Here is a 24,502-nt window from a genome sequence, read left to right as displayed (position 1 = left end):
CAGTCCTGGGTCCTCTCCTGTTTAGTATCTACTTCTCTGAAGTGCAGGCTAACACAGAAGGTCTTTGGCTAATGAAGTACTCAGATGACTGCAAACTAGGAGCCATAATCAAAACTCCTAACGATGTGGGCATCCTACAAAAGGGCCTCACTGAGACAGATGCCTGGTGTCAAAGCCATGGCCTCAAGCTCAATGCCAAAAAGTGCATTGTCATCCCTTTTGGTAAGAACTCTGTACCCCTGAACTACCACATAAGTGGTAGTCTACTTAACAACAAAATTGCGATGAGACCTTGGGACACAGGTGGACAGTAGTCTCTACTTTGATAATCACATCACCACAGTAGTTAGGAAATCCTTCTACATGGCACACCTCATCACAAAAGGTTTCACATCCAGGAAAAAAGGTCATTGTTCCCCTCTACTCGTCACTCATTAGACCCATTATAGAGTACAACATCCCTTTTGGTATGTACCTCACAAAACATCTACAACAACTGGCAAGGCTGCAGAAATACCTCACAAAGAGGGTTACGGGCCTCAAACAGATGCCCTATGCAGACCGTCTCAAAAAACTCCAGCTTTACTCCATCACATATCGCCTACTCAGAGGCGATCTCTGCCTAACATACAAAACTATGTCAAACCCACAGCTGTTGGACATGCTCCACTTAAAGAAATACCAATCCCTCTGAGCTGCACGCTCTAGGGACCGAAATCTTGTCACCACAATAAACAGAACATGCTGGAGAGATAGATTCCTATCTCAGAGACTTCCCATAGTCTGGAGCAAACTACCTATCTATATCAAACAAAGCTCCTCATTTGCACTCTTCAAGAAAATTCTTGATGATTGGATGGGAGATAGGAAATTCACCCCGGGGGATCACTTCTGTGGCTCTGCTCGACAGGGGCAGAGGAAAATAATCTGGGTTGTGAAAGCCAGGGTACATTTTACCCTAGTACCTACCTATGAACCTATGAATGGGCAATGTAAATGATGAGCTGTTGACATTTCTGAAGGAGAGCACATAACTAATTGACATTAGCAGGTCCTTCAGATTGCTCTGAGAACTCCTGCAACACTTTATAACATATCTAAAAGATATATTAGAGATACATGATTAAACAGTGAGGGGAAACTGAGTGATGTCTTAATATGAAAGAGTGTGTTCATATTAAGGTCATAAAAGCAAGTAAGGCTGGAGAGAAAAGGAAATTGTAATAGTGCAGGGTAGGGTGTCTTAAGGTAGCTTAGGTGATTAGGAATGATGTAGAAAGAGAAATAGGTAAGGAATGATCTGCAGAAAGTGAATATGGCAAGGTAGTGGGAGAAAAGAAAAGAGTGGAGTAGGGCTTAGACTGAAGGGGGGGGGGGGGGTGAGTGAAATATAGTGAGTAAGTTCAGCCAGTATTGGTGTAGGAGCATGTCTAGGATTTTGTAATGTATTCCTTTAGGGAGCATTTAATGGTAGGTAGCTTAGAAATAGTTCTGGTAATTAGAGGTAGGGAGTTCTATTTTTGCTGCTAAGTATGAGTATAGACTTTGTCCAAGGGACTTATTTGATTTATTTATGGTGAGAAGTTGTTTGTTTCCTGATTTGCAAGTTCTTTTAAATAAATATATGTTGATTAAAGGGATAAGAGAGGGACATTTATGCGTTGTTTGTTGTTTATTCTGCACTCAAGAGCTGCTTTTGCTGTACTTTTACATTAAGAAACTCCAGGATCCTTGATCTTGTGGCAGAAGCTGTTTACCTGGTGTCCCTGAGTTGTGGATCCCTCTGTGGATGGAGCTGAAAATGTGATTGTTTATTAGCTAGAAGGCATAGGAGTCAGTGTTCAAGCTGAAGCGTTTTTTTTCCTGCTATAAATCAGACAAGTTTTCAAAGCTCTGTGTTCATCTACAGAGAACTCTACAATGCTTTGCAAATGTTTAACTGCATCCATTCAAAATAAGAATATTTTCTAGATTTACAGCACTTGTACTTGCTTTGAGCATTTTTAAAGCATTTATTTAATTTTGCGACAAAAAATCTATGTGTTGGCTTTTCTTGTTCTGTTTTTCTACGAATCACCTTACAGAAGGGTGAACTACCTTAAGAGACCTTGGTAAATCCCAATCCTCAATCCTAAACAGCCCACCCTATCACAGGACGAGACAACATGGATGTACAATTTCTAAATGTTTCTGTGGCTAGTTTGGTAGATTTGGGCATCCAAAGGCAACTTAGCAATTGTCTCATGTTTTCAGACAGCCAGTTAATCATAGAAGAAAATAACATGGCATGCGAGAAATGTATACAACTTCTTTGAAGGCGAAAACCTTGCATAAAAACAAGGATGTCACACATACCCACACTACATACCTCACATACACCAGTCACCAAACAAACACCACTCACCAGACACAGACACACACACACACACACACACACACACACACACACACACACACACACACACACACACACACACACACACACACACACACACAGAAAGTCTTATGCCGAGATGCTTAAAAGAAACCTTCTCAAATCTGAACCACCTTCAAAGCCACTTAATAGCAGCACTGCTCCTCAGAAATCACTTAAAGTCACACCAAAAGCAAGACTTCACATAAGCCTACAGTCAATTATCTGTGAAGAACAAAGCCCATAAGGCAAGCATATACTTTACCTAATACTGTTGTAATTGGGTTCTCCATTGTGTGATGCCCAGATGCCCCACTCACCAGGTTAGACAAGGAGAAGGTAATGAGATGTACCTCACTAAACTACAGAAAAGAGACATAATGGACCTCTCAGACTACATGTCACAGATAGGTATGAGCCTTGCATTGAGCTGAATTCTACCTTAACCAAGGGTGCTTCCACAGTATGAACAAAAATGACTGATTTTAATAATTGGCTTAGTTTCTGGTGTCACATCTGGTGACCTAATATCTGTCAGCATGGAAGGACATGGTCAACAGACCACATTGCTTTGTTAATGATGGGCTGCACCTTTCCCCCCTAGGCTTTTGGATATTGACTAAGACATTATCCACTGGGTTAGAGCCTTTTTAGGCAATGGCAAAAAGGCAAAACTTCCTGTATAGTGAAAAAGCCTCCAAACAACCTTAAGATTATTAACTCTTGTTCGGCATCTACTTTTCTGAAGTACAAGCAAACACAGGAGGGTTATGGCTGACAAAGTTTGCAGATGACTGCAAACTGGGCGCCATAGTCGAAAACACATCTGACACAGATATCCTTCAGAAGGGCCTCACAGAAACGGATAACTGGTGCCAGAGCCATGGCCTAAAGTTAAACGCCAAGAAATGCATAGTCATACCCTTCGGGAAAAACAAGGTTACCCCTAGCTACCATATAGGTGGCAATCCACTGAGCACAGAAGAAGTCATCAGGGATCTGGGGACCCAGGTTGACAGTAGCCTTTCGTTTGACACTCATGTTGCTAAAGTAGTTAGGAAAACCTTCTACATTGCCCACCTGATCATGAAGGGAGTCACATCTAGATCAAGGGAGCTCATCGTCCCCCTGTACTCATCACTAATTAGACCTATGATTGAGTACAATGCCCCATTCGGAATGTATCTGACCCGACACCTGCAGCAGCTGGAAAGGCCCCAAAAGTTCCTCATCAAAAGGATAAAGGGTCTCAAAAATATGTCTTATGCTGCCCGACTGAAAGAACTCCAGCTCTATTCAGTCTCATACCGCTTGCTCAGAGGTGACCTGTGCCTGACATATAAGGCCATGTCAAACCCAGAACCACAAGGGCGGGAGACTTAAACCTTGACACGGTTATAAATAGAACATGCTGGAGGGACAAATTCATCACCCAGAGACTCCCTATGCTGTGGAACAAAATCCCGGTACATGTGAGGCAGAGCACCTCGCTGGCCTTGTTCAAGAGGAATCTTGACCAATGGATGGGAGATCGCAGATATACCCCAGGGATTACTTCAGTGTCGCTGCTTGACAGAGGCACAGCAAAATAATAGGCATAGTTTTATTCAAACTAAAGGGGTGGCGAAAGCCACATAACTATGGGCTAGGCTTATAAATGCCCTTGGGCAGATAGCCTAGTATGAACCTATGAACCTATGAACCTATGAAGATGTTACTGCTCAATGCTAGGAGCCTAAAAAAAATAAATAAATAAAATAAAATGAAAAAACTGGACACCCTTCAAGCCCTCCTTATGTAGACATCTGTGTAGTGACTTTCTCTCTGGCAGTGCAAGGCTATATAGCTTTCCACACATTTAGACCAAGAATAGCACAGACAATAGCCAAAGATGGAGATGCTTTTATGTACATTAGCAACAAATATATCTCTGGGGTTTGTTACATAGGATAATACAATAGAGCTCATCCACATGCAAGTCACCATAGATAAGGTCCCTCACCATATCATTGCTAGCTGCAGATCACCATCTATGCCCCTGGAGTCTCACAACTTTTAACAAAAACCTACTAGAGACACTCACTATCCAACCAAACACCCTATTCATGGGTGACTTTCACTATTCCTCTATAGACTGGGAAACTTACACTGTCTCAAACTCACAGTCAAAACTCTTCATGGACTTTGTTAATGCAAACACCCTGAAAAAGACAGCGCACTGTTCAGCCAAGGATCAAACATATTGAATCTGGTACTCACCAACATGGGACAGAGTTGCACCCTCAGTCCCCCATGCCATGTCCTAACTAGTGAGGTCAAATCACAATGCTGTTTCCTTTGAAGTAAAAATCAACACAGAAAAATGAGTTAAACCAGTAACATTTAGGAACTATTCTAAAGGAATACATCCTATTACAGTTTGTCAAAATCCAAGGCTCTCCCTAACCTTGAGACCACAGCTACTTATGCAGAATTATTCACAGAGTCAATATACAAATGTGAATGGCTGCATAGAGGCTGCCATACCCTACAAGAAGTAAACCCAAAACAAACAGGATAAACAGACCCTACTGGTTGAATCTTTACCTAAACAGGGTATATAAAAAAAAGATAACTCATTCAATATCAGGAAGAGCAACTTCCTTAAAGACACATGCTCTCTTATAGAATTAAGCAAGAATCTAAGAGGTCTAATTAAGTCCAACATGGCCAGCTATGAGGTCAGGAAAGCCACACAGGCTAAGGACAATCGCAAGGCCTTCTTCAGCCATGTCCAAAACCCTAAAGGTAACACAACAGTCTGTTGAACAGGTGGTGAATGGCACCATCTTCACCAATCAGGATAACATATCAAATCTACTGGCTGATAAATTCAGCTCAAACTTTCCCCTTCAGTCCTCCATAGCTCCACCAGGTAAAATCCCCTCCAACATGCTACCCCCAGTTCACTTGCTGGCAGCACTCAGTAAAGCCAAGACCACTGCCTCCATGGGTTACAACAACATCCCAGTTTGCCTCTAGAACTGTCTAAAAATGTGACCTATCAGGACCACTTGAGGCAGTCGTCATTTACAGCCTTGAAACAGGCTACATTCCAAATGAATGGAGGACCACAAGAGAAATTTTCCACCACAAAGGTGGACCATCAACTGACCCAATAAACTGCTGACCCATCATTCTAATAAGCTTAATATGCAAAGACAGACTTTTTTTTGTGGTTTTAGTAATTTATTTAAGTTTTTCTCTATGATACCTGAGTGGGGATTGTGTCAAATGCCCTGGCTAGTCAAGATAGATGGCATGGGGGGGTCGAGCCAAGATGCCTAACTGAGAGCAGTGAATTTTGAGAGCTCCATAAACTAGTATAATAATATAGGGACATTTTATTATTTTGAAGTTTAAAACATCAGAAATCTATAGATAAACTACTAAACTACATTAATATAAATTTTGGTGGAGATATAAAAACATTTTCCTGTCAAGTAACTTGGAGACATACTGAGTCACTGAATATGAACAACTCAAGAAATTCTCACCCAGATGCTGCTCTGAAAAAAGAACTGCAATTGATCACATCTACCCTACAGAAACTATCTTTAAAGATGGATGGCTTTAAAAATGACTCAGAAAACCTCAAATTAAATTCTCAAAAACAGATTGATACTCTTAAGGAACTATTACAGCAACACCATATGAAAATAACAATTATACAATGATCCCCCCATTAATATTCCAAAACGTACACACTGATTGGACAGCGTGACCTTTGTAAATCCCACAGTCTATTAATGGAAAAAGGTCCGGTAGCCCAAACTTTTTTCCATTGGTATAAAGTGTCCAAAACTTTTTTTTTAATAAAAAAAAAAAAAAATAAAAAATGGAGCAATGGAGACTTTCTTTTCTCCATTCCTCCCATATGCATCCACAGTACATCAGCAAAAGGAAGCAGTATACCACCACTGGCAGAAGAACAGTTATACAAAGACATTATTTAAGAAAAGTAAGTATTTTTTTCGTAAATAATGTCATTGTATAATATTTAATCAGTCGGGCTTCACTCTCATGATTAAACCATGCCAACCATGGGTACATCTTGAATATACCACACCACATCGTCGGTTATTTCTTAAATATAGAGACTTTTCTAAATGACATTGAAGGGAGACTCAAAGAGGAAGAATTCCAAAAAGAATTTCTGCTTAAACAAAATACATGGCTGCTTAACAAAATAGACGACTTAGAAAACAGGGAAAGGAGAAACAACATAAGGATCTTTGGTCTGCCTGAAAACACTGAAGGAAAAGACACTATTTCATTCTTAACAAACTGGATTCCTGAATTTTTAGACTTGAAAGAGGGACTTTCATTTGGGATTGAAAGGGCGCATAGAGCAATGAGGAAACCTGCTTCTAACTCAACAAATATTCCACCTAGATCCATAGTTATACAATTTCTTTCATTTCTGGACACAGAACTAATATTAAAATCTGCTTGGAGAAAATCACCCTTAAAATACAGTCAAAGCCTGCTAAGGTTTGACAATGAATATTCTTCCAGAATACTAGAACAAAGGAAAAAAGTCTGTCCAGTAATAAAACTGTTGAAACAAAACAACATTAAAGCACAGCTAGCCTTTCCAGCCAAGATAAAAATACTTTTTACCAATGAGATGACAAGCTTTAATGACTTAGAAGAAGCTACTATATCCATCAAAAACAACAACATAGTCTCTATCCCAGAAGAAATGGAATGGATGGCTCCTACTCTTAAAGGAATAAAAGAAACAAATCCTTGGACTCATGCTAGAAAGAAGAAACAAAAAAAAAAACGGATTCCATGATAGCTGTCCCAAAAAAAAAAAAATAACTCTTACAACTACATCTCTCAAAGTATCAACTGATATGACAGGTTCAGTGCAAACTTCACCCTCCTCTCACCCCCAAAAGGGCCCATAACCATACCAGAAGAATGTAGAGCCTCTGAAATCACAGACACTCAGGTTAAAATCGCCCTCTCCAAAGCCAAAAACACAGCATCAGTGGGACCAGACGGTGTGACAGGCTGCATCCTACACAAGCTCAAAGATGAACTAAGCCCTCACCTAAACACACTGTTCAAACTCAGCCTCTCCACAAGCTATGTAACCATAGAGTGGTGCACTGCAACGGTTATTCCACTCCACAAAGATGGAGCCGCAACAGACCCTGGGAACTATTGCCCTATATGCCTGACTAGCTTGGTCTGCAAGGCTATGGAGTGCATCATCATGGAACTCATTAACAGAGACATTGGGAACCTCCAAACACTGGACCCTACCCAGTCCGGCTTTGTTAAGGGAAGATCATGCCTCCTAAACCTGATTGACTTCTTTGAGACAGTTACCAAGGCTATAGATGAGGGAAAGGTGGTGCACACAGCCTACCTACACCTCACAAAGGTCTTTGACACCATTCCCCATTCTGGTATTATAGACAAGCTCACCAGCCTGAACATAAACCCCTATGTCACAAGATGGGTTGCCAATTGGCTCATAGACAGAACCCACATGGTGAGAGTTGCGGGAACTAGGTTTGACTCTAAACCAGTTACAAGTGGCATTCTCATGGCTCCTGTTTAACATATACTTCTCAGAGGTACAGGCAAGCACAAGAGGACTATGGATGACCAAGTTCACAGACGACTGCAAACTAGGGGCTATAATTGACTCCCCGGCTGACACAGACATCCTCCAAAAGGGTCTCACTGAGACGGATACCTGGTGTCAAAATTATGGCCTCAAGCTAAATGCCAAAAAGTGCATAGTTATTCCCTTTGGAAATAACAAAGTACCCACAAACTACCACATAGGTTGTAGTCCCATAAATACAGAAAAGTAATAAGGGATCTGGGGACACAAGTAGATAGTAATCTCTCCTTTGATAATCACATTGCCTAAGTGGTTAGAAAATCCTTCTATGTGGCCCACCTAATCACAAAAGGGTTTGCATCCAGATCAAAAGAGGTCATTGTGCCCCTCTACTCATCGCTCATCAGACCCATCATAGAGTGCAACGTCCCATTTGGGATGTACTTTACAAGACACCTGCAACAGCTGGAAAGACCACAGAAGTACCTCATCAAGAGGATCACTGGCCTCAAACAGATGCCCTATGCAGCTCGACTGAAGAAACTCCAGCTGTACTCGGTTGCATACTACCTGCTCAGAGGTGATCTCCGCCTGACATACAAGGCCATGTCCAACCCAGACTTGATGGATATGCTCCACCTAAAGAAAACCTTATCCCCTCGAGCCACAAGCTGTAGGGATCTAAACCTCACCACAACAATAAATAGGACGTGCTGGAGGGATAGATTCCTATCCCAGAGACTTCCCATGCTTTGAAACAAGATTCCAATCTACATTAGGCAGAGCTCTTCACTAGCACTCTTCAAGAGAAATTTTGATGACTGGATGAGAAACAAAAAGTTTTCCTCGGGGATCACTTCAGTGGCTCTGCTGGATAGAGGCACATGGAACTAATCTAAGGGGGGCGGTGAAAGCCAACACATTCTGGCTAGGCTTATAAATGCCTTTGGGCAGATAGCCTAGTACTTGCCTATAAATCTATGATATATCACTTGTCATCTGTTTTTATTTAAAAAAAAGGAGGGATTCTTAAACAACTGAGAAATAGTAATGATTTATTCAGAATATTCAGAGTCCAATAATTCTTCACAAACAAAGGTAGGTCAAGATGGGTTACTATTTACATTATATATAAGCCAAACAAAGCAACATATAATACAAACATAGAAGTTTCTATTCCTCTATTTGAACTCAATGAATATTTATCTTGTTCATTTTTCATTGATTTTACTTATAATGATTTAAGTAATTAATTAACTAATTCAACAAGGTACCATTCATCAGAGTTCAGACTCAAATGTAACAAAGTAACATCATATATAATAGCAGTAACAGTAGAGTATTTTGAAAAAAAAAATGCTGTCATGGAGACTAATGCCTTCTTCAGTTAAAGTATGATTTTGAAATGTCATGTATATCCTGGTTAAATAATAGTAACAAGCTCTTAGTACAAATGTCATCATTATTCTGTCTAAATATAGTTAGTATTAATTATGGCAGGTATCACAGCTACTAGTGCTGTTTGATCAATCCTGATATGGTGTGCGTGGAAGCAGCTGTGTCTGGCGGCTAGTACAAATGCCATTATTATTCTGTCTAAACATAGTTAATATCAATTAAGGCAGGCATCGTAGCTTTGAGTGCTGTTTGATCAATCCTTATATTGTGTATATGAATGCAGCCATGTCTGGCAGCTAGTACAAATGTCATGATTATTTTGTCTAAATATAATTAATATCAATTGTGGCAGGTATCATAGTTTTGAGTGCTGTTTCATTAAGCCTGACATAGTGTATGTGGATACAGCTGTATCTGGCAGCTGTTATATTTTGCCATTTTAGTCTCCAGGAAGCTGTGTGTTGCAGCTTGTGATCGATATTTCTTGGTGTTTGTGTGTTTGGAAGAGACATTTGGTGTTTCGGCCTGGATCCCGGGGAAGGGGGTGGATGGGACTGTGATTTGGGATGTTTTGACAGAGAATGGTTTGTTTGTATGTCTACTAAGTGAGAGGTGGGAGGGCTGGAGGAGTGTGTTGTCTCTTGTAGTGGCGGCTTGTTGGGAGGGTTTTTTTTTTTTTGATCTGTTTGCTCTCAGTTCTTTCCCTGGCTGCTGCCTCACTGAAAGGGAGGAAATTTAGGCTTGAATTTGCAGTGAAGTGAAGCTTTGATTCAGGTGCATCGTGAACCTCTGGTATGCTGTACACAGACACATTAACAGAAACAGATGCTCCCAGGTTGCTATGGTAAAGGAGACAGAGTGACGATAATTCTTAATGGTTCTGAGGAGCCGCTGAGATGATTATCGGCAATGACATTTTTGCTTTAAAAAAAATTATAATAAAAGGGCTGTTTTAAACCACATGTACACATATTGATGGTCTCCCAACACTTCATTTAGCTCATTAAATTGATTCTTGATAAAATAAAAATACAAATACACATGATAGTTATGTAATGTATGATTTTAGTAAATCTAGACATAAAATATATAATTGTCATATAAGATGAAGCAATCTGTGCTGAATTTAGATATTAAAGAAAGGATTTAATAACATGGACTTGTGTATAATAACACTACTGTCTTAACTTTTCATAAATGACATACAATACATTGAACATCAAGGGGAAGCAAGATGATTTTCTTATGTAAGTAAATATGCATAACAAGTCATGTAATTGCTTTAACTTGAATTGTAGTTTTTGTTACCCAGCTTGGCCATATATAAATCTTAAGCGGTTACCAAGGTAACTAATGTTTTATACATGACATCGAACTGCCAAAGTTGCTCAAGAGAAACAATAGAAGCTTGAACTTATAATGTCACAGAATGTAACAATCATATTCTGAACAAATATTATTAAATTGACAATAGACAGTTTAATAACATGGGCTTGAGTAAAATAACACTACTGTTTTCACTTGTCATAAATGACAATACATTGAACATCAAGGGGAAGCATGATGATTGTCTCATATAGGTAAATGTGCATAACAAGTCATATAATTGCTTTAACTTGAATTGTGGTTTTGTACCACATATTGACCATACATAATACTTAAGCTGTTACCAAGGTAACTAATGTTTTATACATGACATTAAACTGACAAAGTTGTTCAAGGGAAAAAAATAGAAGCTTGAACTAGGAATGTCACACAATCTAACAATCACATTCTGAACAAATAGTATTAAATTGACAATAATCACTTAGCTTAACCTTTGCTGATTATACAAAATAGAATGTTGCCATTTAAATCTAAAAACTTTCAGTATATACCATAAAATGGCAATTTATGAATATGGAAAGGGAACTTGTAATCATTAATCACAATAAGTGAATTTGTTGTTTTTAACCTATAATTTCACTCATTTTATAATAAGAAATGACAGATATGAAAATCCTTATGTGTAGGAAATGGGGGAAGAGGGACACACTGATAATTAAAATGCACTAACTTTTATCAATGTTTATGTAAAACAAACTTGATGCTTTAAGTAAGTTAGCAACAAAGTGATTACTTAAATGCTGGTAAACAATGAAATATAACTTCTGATATATACAGTAAAATACATTGTATTATAAACATTACGCATAAATATTATTACCATCTATTTATATTAATTAATACATTTTGAAAGACTTCATCAATAAGAGTGAATATGTTAAATAACTGTGTGAGATTTTTTTGTATGATACATACTACTTTACTAAGATTGAATTGATTGTCATCTATCTTTCATGTAAATATTAATTGCTTATACAATAAGTAAACATTTATATTGTATTAGAATTCTGTCTCATCTACAATAGTACTATATCTGTTCAAAATAATATAAATATTGCTTATTCCTATTACAAATATTCTCCATATGATAATTTAATTTATGGAGCTCAGATATTCTGCATTGTTAAGGTACGAGTGATAATCTGATGGACTTAGGTTTATCCAGATTTGGAATGATTTTCATTCTATGGCTAGTGCAGATCTTAGTTTTGTTAACATTCATTAATTTAAATTTGTTATTTCACAAAACAATTTTAGTATGCCTGACCAAAACATTACTTTATTGGTAAACACTCAAAGTAGATAACTGATAATTTCCTTTAAAAGCTCAAACAAATACTTTATAGTTATCAGAGGAAAGTGTTTAATAGTTACAATAAAACAAAAAATGCATAGTCTAAATAACCTAAGATTGATTTAACTTTATTATCTTTAAGTAACAATGGCTTAAACAATCCTAGCAAGAGATCAAATCTACTGAAATATTTAAAATTGAACAAAGCACAAATTGTCTTTCTTCAAGAAACTCATTTCAAAACAAATGACAATTACAAATGGAATCCTAAGGAATATATGATATTGGTGCAATCCACTTATAAGACAAAGACAAAAGGGGTAACAATTTTATGGAAAACAAATGTGATTAACCCAGAAATTATTTATAAGTATGAAGATAAAGAAGGCCTTATGGCATTACTAATAGTTAAATATGATAACAGAATATGGACACTAGCCAATCTATACTGGTTCCCAGGCATTGGAAGAGGAACTGTTAAAAAACACTTGGATTTCATTTCCAATAATTATAAAGGCAACTTAATATTAGGAGGAGATTTTAACTGTATATCTGATATTTCTGAAACTACAAATAAAAGACCGCTACATACACCTGCTGTATTAACAGCTTTAAATAAGTGGGTAGAATTATTTCCTCTTGCAGATACTTTCAAATTTAAAGAAGATAAATCTTTGTTGTTTTCCCATCAAGATCACAGATTTGGTACCCAAACTAGAATAGATAAAATATTTGCTGTCCATGACTTACTCTCTAAATTCATTCATTTCTCAAACATTCTCTGCGCCTTTTCAGACCACAATTCATTCATATTAAAACCTCAAAATGGGTATAAACCATTAATCTTTAACTCCAGAATTCCAGCATATATAACTAAAATTTAAGAGTTCAAACCCTGGTTATTATCTGAATTACAGTCCTTCTTAAATATTAATTATACCACAGAGATAAATAAAATAATGATATGAGACTCATTAAAAGTTAACATATATGGTAAAACCCTAACTTGGTATAAAAACAAAAATCAAAGAATGGGATTCTGAATTATTAGATCCACAATTCTAACTTTTATCAGTAAAAGCTGAAAAAAAATCAAACTCATTTGGAGATGACAAAGAAAGTAGAAGTATTAAACAATAAATACAACACAATTCTAACATATAAAACTAGTTTAGCTTTAGAAAAACTAAAAATTAATACCTTGGTCACTTCTTCCAAATATCTACATAATTTATCCACAAGAATCAAAATACAATCAAAAGTTAATAACATTAAAAGTATCTTACATGAAAAGAAGGGGGAAATGTCTTGGATATAGGGGACATTCTTGATGCCTATAGAAATCGCTATATGGAACATTTCCAAAAATAAAATATACATGCCAATCAATTAAATATAGATGAAAAATGTTCTAATAAAAAAAGCAGGAAAAATTAAAACTAGATCAGCAATCACCCATATCCTACAAAGAAATTACATATACAATAAAATAGAGTAAAATAATAAAGCTCCAGGTATAGATGGCATAATTATGTAAATATATAAACTTTTTCCTTCAAAGATATCCTTCTTCCATAAAACTTTATTACAAATTCAGTCACAAGCTTTAATACCACCTTCTTGGAGATATTCCTTAATCACACCATCCTAAAGGAAAACAAATCCCCAAACCTCTGTACCTCATATAGACCGACATCAATATTAAATAATGACTATAAGATATTTATGACAATATTAACTAACAGAATGAAAATACCACTATCCAAAGCAATAAATAATGATCAGACTGGATTTATATATCATAGACACACACATGACAATATTAAAAGGATCATTTCTCTTATAGATTATATTAATAAAGAAAATAAAGAAACACTTATAATTGACTTAGCTATATAGAGAGTCTTTCATTCCCTAAATTGGGACTATTTATTAAACATCCTGGTATTTTTTGAATTTTCTCCTTCCTTTGTTCTTCTACTAAAGAATATATTCATTTTTAGATTTCAGATGTAGTTAAATAATGCCTTGTGATTACCCTTAGCTAAGGAGGCTATTCATGCTTCATAATTAGCTTTGGAGGACTTGACAAGATCTTTAATTTGTTTTTTAAGCTAGAGAGGGATTTCTTCCTCTGCTGAGCCAGTTTCCTCTTGTTCTTTCACCTTAGTTTTGTTCTCTTGTTGTATAGCCTGTTTATACTAGGGGTCCACCAGCATGGTTTATTTTTTTCAGCAAGACCAGGTTTGAATCTGGTCAGGGCAGCCAATTCTATACAACGACTTAGATGGTTATGTTTGGCATTGGTGTACACCACTGCATAGGATTCTGTGTTATCTGTGTTTGAGGGGACTTTCAAACTTCTTATACCATCACTTAGTAGGAAATAATGCATCTTTGAAACATTCTTCAGCATTTTTAAGCTTGATGTGTTATCTGGTCTTATAATATAAATACACTGAATGAGACTGATTTATGATTGGATCTTACCAGTGAGGACATTGCAAGGGAGGAAGGGGTGTGTGCAACGCTCTTCCATGTTATTGAATACTATGCCCAGGACATCTGATTATCTTCTGGCTTGCTGATTAGCTGTTCCAGAACATTTGCATTGACAAAGTCCAAGAACCTCTGAGCCAGCTTGTTTGTGCTCATGTATGCTTCCCAAATGAAGATAGGATAATTAAAGTCATCTATGAGTAAGGTGTTGGACTGTATGCCAAGTGACATCAGTATGTCTATATATGCATTATGCCTTTCCTGTTTCATGTTGGGGGGCCTATAGCTAACTATGATGTGGTAGGGGGCTTTGCCTATATTTAATGGACATGGAGTAGTACAAGAGAGTTACACTGTTTGACCAGTCTTGAGGTGTGCTTAATGAAGATGGATACACCTCTTTCCTTCATTCTTTCATGCTCAGTTTGTGGTTTGAATGTTTGGAGATCATTGTAATCCTGTACAGCTGGGGTACTTCCACATCGTTGAGCCATGTCTCAGTGACTGCACAAATGTCTGCATCTTCCAAAATGAGGAGTGGTTCCAGGGAGTGCAGTATCTTGTTTAGACTACTAGCATTAAGCAGAAGTACCTTGAGTTTATCTAGAGAAGATTTTGTTATGTTGGGAGGTTGGCTATTTTTGCATTGCAGAAATAAATTCACAATTGTGGTGGCTAATGCCTTTGCCAGTATCCAAAAGCCTAGATGAGACATGTGCAGGCCATATCTGGCAAAGCAATGTGGCCTATTGACCATGTCTTCCCAGGCTGACAGATATTGGATCCACTTGGGTTGACACCAGATGTTAAGCCAATTGTTAAAGTCAATCATTTTTTGTCTGTATTGTGGCATCAACCTTGGAGAAGCTAGAAATCTGCTTAAGGCTAGTCTTATACCTTCCTGTGACATAATCTGAGAGCTTAGTCATGTCTCTCTTCATATAGTTCAGTGAGGTACATCTCAAGTCATTCACCCCCACATGCACTATAAAAAGAGTCATACTGGTACTTGTGGTTGAGTGGCATGAGTGCTTGAGTGACTTGACAGATCCTAGCACCTGACAGGGAGCTAATCATAAGCCAGTCCTTATTCAGCCTAGTGAGGGGAACATCCATGTGTCTCACAATGGAATCACCTATTACCAATACATTAGGATTTCTGGTGTTACACCTTATGGGCTTTTTCATTGAGCTACTGATGTGTGTGTATTATTATGTGTTGTAATTGTTTTTTGCATTATATGTGAAAGTGGTTTCAGTTTGGGAAATCAATGAAATTTTGGTAAGTTAGTAGTGAGTACTTCTCCATATGTGGGTTTATGCATCATGTCCTTATCTAGTGAGAGGCGAGTGTATATGTGCTGACAACCTATTTGGCATTCAATTTTTCCTTATGTGAGAGCATTTGTTCCAAATTCATAGTGCAACTACATCTTTCACATAAAGTATTTCCTTGTTTCAGAAGTAAGTGGTTGTCAATATACATGAGACAATTAATGCATTATTTCAGGAGGCCCATGTATATCAAGCTGGTCAGAGAGATGAAGGGAAACTGATTGTCCATGATAGCAGGCATTTGCTGTATTCTTTATTAGTGAAGGGAAAGGGTTAGTTTGATGGGACTTTGCTGGTAGCGCTGAAACTACAAGATAGACCTATACTCTGAGTAGACTAAGGATGGGCAATAAGGCAACGGTCCGCTGTTCAGTGTGCAACTGAGTTACTCCTAGAGCAGCAGAAATGCTTGGATGCATTTCACTGACAGCTGTTTGGAGAAAAACTGAGCTTCTAGGTTTTTGTATTTATACAGGATACTACAAACCACCGCTGCACAAAGTGCAGCACCATGTAAATGTAAAGCTTAAATATGATCTAAGAGAAATAAGATTTAAGCTAACTATCAATCAGGAAAGCACATGATAATCCTTCTACCAGCAATCCCCAACTCAGACAGGATATCAACACACTTCTGCCACAAAGGTGCAGAAAAACACCTTTTTATTGTATAATAGGAGGTTTGGAGCCCAAGTGTAACAAGACCACACAAACTGCCTGCATATAACAGCCCTAGAACTAACAGATACAATGTAATATAGTGCAATTTACTACTAAAAGCAGCAGCAATTTCTTTGAAACTGCTAAAGTATAGTCACACTATATAAGAGAGGTGCAGAAAAAATACTTAGAGCCCTTTTGTGTGTTTCTCAGCTAAGATATACCAGGTAAACACCTACAGCCACTAGATGAATAATCCCAGTCCTTCTAATGTGAATGCACAGTAAAGGAGTGTCCAGACTGAAATGCTACCACTAACAAACTAAAGATACAGATATAGCAGTGTACTTTAAACAGCTTATAAATGTTTATTTATTTTATTTTTATTTTATAATTTTTTTGTTGGGGAGAAAGTCCGACTAGGTTCCACAGTGATTATTCAATAAAAGTACTTTGCTATGTGTAAATAATCCAAGAGCCACTAAACTGAACAGAATTTATAAAGGCTTTAAAAACAAGATAAACTGATTAATAAGCCCTCTAGCCAATAAAACCAAAAACAGAAATCTCAAGTGTTTCCCCCAACCTAAACAGAACAGGCTACCTTCCAGTGCAATAGATAGAAAGTCCAATGACCTCTTGGTGTAAGTGATTGGTAGAGTCTAAAAATACACTACTTTATCCAACAGATATCAAGATAATGAATTTAGAGGAAGTAAATATGTTGAACAGACAATGATAAGCAAATGCACTTTTTCAATATAAGCACAATAAAAGGCCAATAAATAATCCAATATATCAACAGCAGTGCAGAAAGGGAGGAGCTTATTAAGCTCACTTTACAGTAGGAGTACAAACTTAAAATCACCAGGTTTAAAAAGCAGATCTACAAAGGGAGGGCGGGGAGGAAAAAACTGGCATCAAATCATCAGCAGTGTTTTAGTTTATGCAGGTTGAAATATTTTCAGATAAAGGCAAAGACCCAGAAATTCACTGTGTATTTAAGTATCACTCAAGAAACAATCTAACCAATGAAAAAAAAAACTTATGAAATGTGCACCCTAGATAATTTAAGTTCATAGGTTCATAGATTCATATTGGTTCATAGGTGTTTACTAGGGCCTTTTATGTCTAGCCATGCATCCCAAATCTCTGACAAGTTCTGATACCCTTGATAAGTGTAAGCAGGGGGTTGGGAGATGAAACATTTACAAGCAGGCACCTGGGAAATGAACCATTTCCAGGTTGCCTGTGTCCATTATAGACATGGGGGCCAAACCAGGGATGAAATTCTTGTTCTCTATCCAATTGTCCAAGTTGCACTTGAATTGGGTTAGGGAGGAACTCTGCTTCACATGGATGGGGAGCCTGTTCCAGAGAAGGGGTTGTCTCTGAGATACATACCTGTCTCTCCAGCAGGTCCTATTTATATCGCAGGCAATGGTTAAGTCTTTAGAATGGGTAACTCTGGTGCTGTTTCTTTTGTGAATATGCAGGAGGTCTATCAGAGTAGGGTCTGACAATGCTCTGTATGCTAGGCATAGTTCTCCCCTCAAAACCCTATAGGACACAGAATACAGGGATAGGGCCTTGACGCGGTCTGTATAGGACATTTTACTTATGCCCTGTATTCTTTAAGTGAGAAACGTCTGTGGCCAGTTGTTGGATATGCCTGTTTAGGTACATACCAAAGAGGACATTTTACTTAATGAATGCTGAATAAAGTGGATCAATGGCTTCATTACACTTAGATGCCATACCTTTGTTAATAAGTTGTGCAACATAAAATGATTTCCTCACTATTGTAGACAAGTGATTGTCAAAGTCTAGATTACTGTCTATGTGTGTCCCTATGTTCCTGACTACTGGGTCAGTTCTAAGATGTGTTTTGTCAATATGATAATTACCAGGGGTGGACGACTTCCCAAAGGATACTATTATGCATTTCTTGGCATTTAGTTTTAGTCCATGGTTTTGACACCAGTTGTTTGTCTGTGGTAGCCCTTCCTGAAGAACCTTTGTGTCAGTGTGGGATTCAATGATAGTTCCTGATTTGCAATCATCTGAAAATTTACTCAGCCAGAGACCATTGACACTGGCCTTGACTTCAGAGAACTAAATGACATAAAAGAACGGTCCAAGGACTGATCCCTGAGGGACTCCACTTGTGACTGGCCTCTTTGTAGAGGTGTACTTCCCAATTCTAACTTCCTGGGTCCTGTTTATGAGCCAGTTGGCTATCCACAGAGTGACATGCAAGTTTGTACCTAACCTCTTCAGTTTGTTAACAATGTCCAAGTGGGGTATTGTGTCAAATGCCTTGGACAGGTCAAGGTAGGCAGTGTGAACCATTTTGCCCTCATCTATTGCTTGGTGACCTTCTCAAAGAAGTCCACCAGGTTGAGTAGGCAAGACCTTCCCTTGACAAAACCAAATTGGGTTGGTTCCAGTGTCTAGAGGTTTACTATATCACTATTGGTCATTTCCATGATAATTCTTTCCATGGCTGTACATATAGCACTAGTGAGACTTATGGGTCTGTACTTTCCAGGGTCTATAGATAGTCCACCTTTGCGTAGAGGAATGACCATTGCTTTTCTCCATTCATAAGATACATGGCCTGTTTGGAGGTTACAGTTAAATAGCAATTCCAAAGGCCCTGATAGGTCATGCTTCATGCAATTTATAAGGCATTCTACGGTATTGTCTGTGCCCATTGATGCAGTGGTGTTGGCCTTAGAGAGATAGTGATAGCAGGGGAAGTTATATTTGATTGTTTTTCCTGAGGGAAGGTTCAGGGGGAGAGAGGGGTGAAGTTAGAGCATAATGTATTGGCCGGTAGGTTTTCTATATCTTTTGTCTCAGTGGCCACGGTGGTGCAGCGGTTAGTGTTGTCACCTCACAGCAAGAGGTTCTACGGTTTGATTCTCAGCAGGGGTGCCTTCTGTGCTGAGTCTGCATGTCCTCCTGTTGGTCGTGTGGGTTTCCTCCTGGTGCGCCGGTTTCCTCCCACATCCCAAAGACATGCAGTAGGTGGAATGGACACTCTAAATTGGCCCTAGGTGTGAGTGTGTGCATGTGTGTGCCTTCTGTGGAAGGTTGGGCACTGGGCTGGCAACCCGACACCGTAAAACTCCACTGCCAATCATGAGTGGACAGATGATCCGCTGTGGTGACCCCCCTAACCGGGAAAAGCCGAAAGAAGAAGATAGGTGGCTCCATTTACAATGAGCTCTGCACACAATTATATACTGCCCTTGATGTTGCAGAGATAGCTAAAGAATGTCTTGTGGTTGTCTTTGGTCTTTGAGACCAAATGTATCTCAAATTTAGCTTTGGTAGACTTTATTTGTCCTCTGAGTTGTTTGTTTATTTTGATGAGAGTGCTTTTATCCTGCTGGGTGCTGCAGCTCCTAATTTTTGCCATGATTTTCTACCTTCTGTTACATAGCCTGTTGATTTTGCAATTCCACCATGGTGGCTTATTTCTTGAGTTAGTTCTGTGCCTCTTCTTGATAGATACAGTTGCCTCTATGCAGCTATTTACATGCTTGTACAGGGTTTCTGTGAACAGTTGTGTATAGTCAGCAGTGTTCTCAAAGTTTATGGGGGCTTGAAATTTTGCCAGGTTATCACTTAATAGCATGAGCGTAGCCTTAGAGTAGTTCCTGAATATTCCAGAGTTAGCTGGGGGGGTACAGGTTTAATTTTTACTTCAAAGAAGACTATTTTGTGGTCTGACCTTATCAGGGAAGACATCACAGTAGGTGTGTGCAGCACTCTCCCATATTATTGAGGACCAGATCCAGTATGATTGCACCCCTGGTTGGTGTACTGATTATCTGGCCAGGGGAGTTGGTGTTTACGAAATTCAGGAAACTATGTTCCTGTATGTTTGGTATCATATAGGATTCCTAGTTGATAGTGCGGTAATTAAAGTCACCCATGAATATGGTATTGAGTTAGATGGTGAGTGTTTCTAAGTTTAAATACATGGCATGGGCTTTTGGGTCATAGATGGGGACCTAGAGCTTGCAAAGAAGTGGCATTGGACTTTTTTATGGTGGTTTGAATATGAAGTAGCTCAAGTGCATTGTCCTGTTTGATCAGCCTTGACGTATATTTATTTTTTATGTAAATCAAGACACTTCCACCTTTAGTCCCTGCCTGTGAAGTAGCTGATCTAAATGTGTGGAAGGCATTATAACCGTGCACTGTCCACAGCTCTCCACAGCTGTAAACCATGTCTCAGTGACCACACAGATGTCAACATTCTCTAGGGTGACATGAGTTTCTAGCGAGTGGACTTTTTTGTTTAGATTCCCAGTATTGAGCAGTAATACCTTTAGATTTTCTTGGTTTTGATTTGCATGTTGGAAGTACTTTCAGTTTGCCATTGCCTAAAAAGGCACTATGGCATAGATAATGTTTTAGCTAATATTTGAAAGGCTAGAGGGAAGAGGTTCAGACCATCCCTGGCAAAGCAGCATGGTCTGTTGACCATCTCCCCTCCCTGCTGACAAATAATCCACCCCCTTAGAATGACACCAGAAACTAAGCAAATTATTAGTCACTCATCTTTTGTTCATATTGTGGCATCATCCTTGGAGAAGGTAGAATGCTTCTCACTGCTCATACAAGCTTGAGACACATATTCCAAATGCTTCATATTCTTCATATATTCTAGGGGGGCACATCTCAGATAATTTATTCCCACATGAATTATGACTGAGTCATACTGGTACTTGTGGTTTAATGACCTGAGTGCATGTGTAATGTGGCAGATCCTAGCTCCTGATAGGCAGTTGACTGTGACTTTCTCCTTACTGAGCTTGGTGAGAGGGATATCAGTGTGTCTCATGATGGAGTCTCCAATGACTAGAATGTTGGATTGTTGGGTGGCTTGCCTTATGGGCTCCATGAGATGTGGCTCTATTTTTTGATATGGGTGTTGTTTGAAAGGGTCTATATCAGAAGATCAAATGTTTAGATGGTTGAACATCTACACATTGATCTTCTAATATTGAACCTAATAATATTGAACCCCCCAGGGAAACATGCATGCCTACCAGTAAAAGAAAATAAATTTTACATCCAAACTAGGTGGGGGGCTTTGCCCCCCACATGCCCTCACTAACCCCCTAACTAAATAAACCACCTCCAAGATCGCTCAACAGTAAGGAAATGGCAAAATTCGGTGAACGGCCAAGGGAAATCTTTCCCTGCGTTAAATCTGCAGTTCGCCATTTTTTGCTTTCAATATTAGAAGATCGATGTTTAGGTGTTCGATCACCTAAACATTCGATCTTCTAATATAGACCTGTTTTGAAAGGGTGCATCTGAGGCTGCTGAGGTATTTGTTGTGTGTACTTTATCTAGGAGAGCTTTGGGGTTTAGGAAGGTTACATTTAAATGCCTCAGCATATGTGGGTCTATATGTCTGCTTTGAATTGTGTGTGATGGGTGCAGTGTGTTTACTACTAACAACCTTATTGACATTAGGAGTACTTTTATGAGAGATCTTTGCCTCCAGTGACATTGTGTGAATACATCTCTCACATACCTTATCAGTTTGTTTGAGAATTAATTGGTTATCAGTAAACATGAGGCAATTTCTGCATTGTCTCAGGATGCCCATATCCACCAAGCTGGTAACAGTGATAGTGGGAAAGTTCATATCCATGGCAACAGACCCGTTTTTTATTGATTAGGCAGTTGGAGTGGGAATATAAAGCAATGCCGTGTATATCCAGTTTGCAACTCTGGGGGCAGTACTTGCCACTGCAAACTGGTTGCCCTGTGTGTAACTAGGTATTGAAATTTTAATCATGCTTTTACAGGAAAATGTTCACTCAAGGTGTCTGTGTGTATACAGGGCACTGCCAAACATTTGAGGGTAAACTAGTATGTACACCATGAAAATTTAAGGATGAAATATTAAGGCAGATATTATGAAGGTAGAAACAAATCAAGCAGTACTTACTGAAAACAAAGAATTAGCCTGTCAAAAATTATAAGGGGGGGGGGGTTCATGAATGGCTACTACTACTACTGGTCTTACCACAGCTTCACTCTGCTTGGGGTACAATGCTTCTTGGCTTCTTCTCTCACCAGAAGCAAAACATTAACACCAATCCCAAGATGAAAAGAGGCCACTGCCTGTTTTGTGATCCACAGTCTTGTCCCAGATGATGCAAGGGTCTACAGGTCTGTTATTAGCCTTTTCTGGGTAGATGTCTTGAATGGTAACCAGACCAATGAGGAATGTTAAGCACAGGCACTCACTGGCCAACCAGAAACATTCAGGAATCAATGTACTCTGCTCTTTCTCTCACAAGGAGTAGAATATAAGCACATATTCCAAGCTATTAGCTATGCAGCAGTTATTAGGCTGCCTGGTGATCATCAGTCTCCATGAAATAATGTTCCTGTGCTCCTTCTCTCACCAGGAGAAAAAAGAAGCACTAATCCCAAGAAGACTACTGAGAGGCAGAATGCGGGTTCTCTAGTAACTGGTGGTCTTAGGATAGATGTTTAAATTTAGGATGAAAAAATGGGTTACTATCCTAAGCACTTCAGCGTGCACTAAGCAGTTAGATATGAGAAATAGGGTAACTTAAGTTTTATCTGTCTAAGTGGAGAGCTACTAATTTTAAAAGAGCAAGACAGATTGAAAGGGGGTGGGCACTTTTGTATTCTGGTTCTGTGGAATACAGGGAGATGACCAATAAATTTAAAAAGTTGAAGGGGAGTGATTTCATAAAATGATAATTTTGTGCTTATTCACAACAGCCAGTGAAAAGTGAGAGAAAAGGAGATATGTTGTCAAATTAACATAATGGCCGGGCAACTAGAAAGACAGTTGTGTTTAAGAACACAACAGTGACAGGGTGTGAGGGTAGAAAAATAATTTCTTTGTCACCCAGAAGAGACACAGCTGTGGCCTTTTTCTATTTTTAATATGCAATTAAAAGCAGAATGCAAGTAAAACACAGTGTAAAGAAAGCATAGCACAGTATACAAATAGAAGAAAGCAATAAAGTAATACAAAATACAAGAAAGCAAAAGGAAACTAACCTTTTCCTCACAGCAAGTTGAGGCAGAGTCTGGCTGAGCTTTTCCAGTAAAGCCACCAGTGACATAAGGATGATTTAGGGAAATTGCTACAGTCCTCTGCTCTACCAGCTGAGCTAAAGAAGGGATACAAGTTCATAACTGATTACTAGGTCAGCTTTCCTAGCTGGCCATTCTAAGCCTCACCAATTTCCTTTCCAAAGGTGAGGACCAAACTCTGTACCTTGTATCTGTAGTTCAAACACCTGATCCATTATACCAAGGCCCAAATGTCAAAAAGCTTTCCACCCTTTCCATAGCAGAGGGTGGTTTTGATCCATCGAACTGTGGCTTATGGGCCCAGCACACTTCCACTGTGCCACTCTGCTGTGCCTATCTCTCACATAGAGCAAAAACAAAAGGCCAAGAAGATTTCTTAAAACAGAAAACAAAAAAGAGCAGGTAAAACAGAAACTAGCCCTATCACTCACAGATAAAGGCAATTTAGATACAGTAGTTACTTTCTAAGTTTATAAGAGCAATATATCAAATCTGTCCCTATTTTTGAGCCTTTGACCACCTGTTCATTTAGGCTTTGTCAAGGTTTTTGGGGCTAAGAGGTTTAGATGTATAAAAGCCACTACATTGTTGCCTACCCCTCCTTCCTTTCAATTCATATATTTCAAGGTTATATCTACATCACTTCTCAATGTTTGGCCTGAAGCATGGAGAGATTAGTGATTATCTCTGCCTAAGGTCTACTAGCTTGGTACACTGAGATGTAAGAGCAGTATAAAGTGACACAGTCCTTGTCCCATCTACTCCAGCTGGCGGTGGC

Source organism: Protopterus annectens, chromosome 2.part1 (assembly GCF_019279795.1).
Source record: "Protopterus annectens isolate FY-2018-M chromosome 2.part1, PAN1.0, whole genome shotgun sequence".
NCBI lineage: Eukaryota > Metazoa > Chordata > Ceratodontiformes > Protopteridae > Protopterus > Protopterus annectens.
This window is presented reverse-complemented; position numbering follows the sequence as displayed.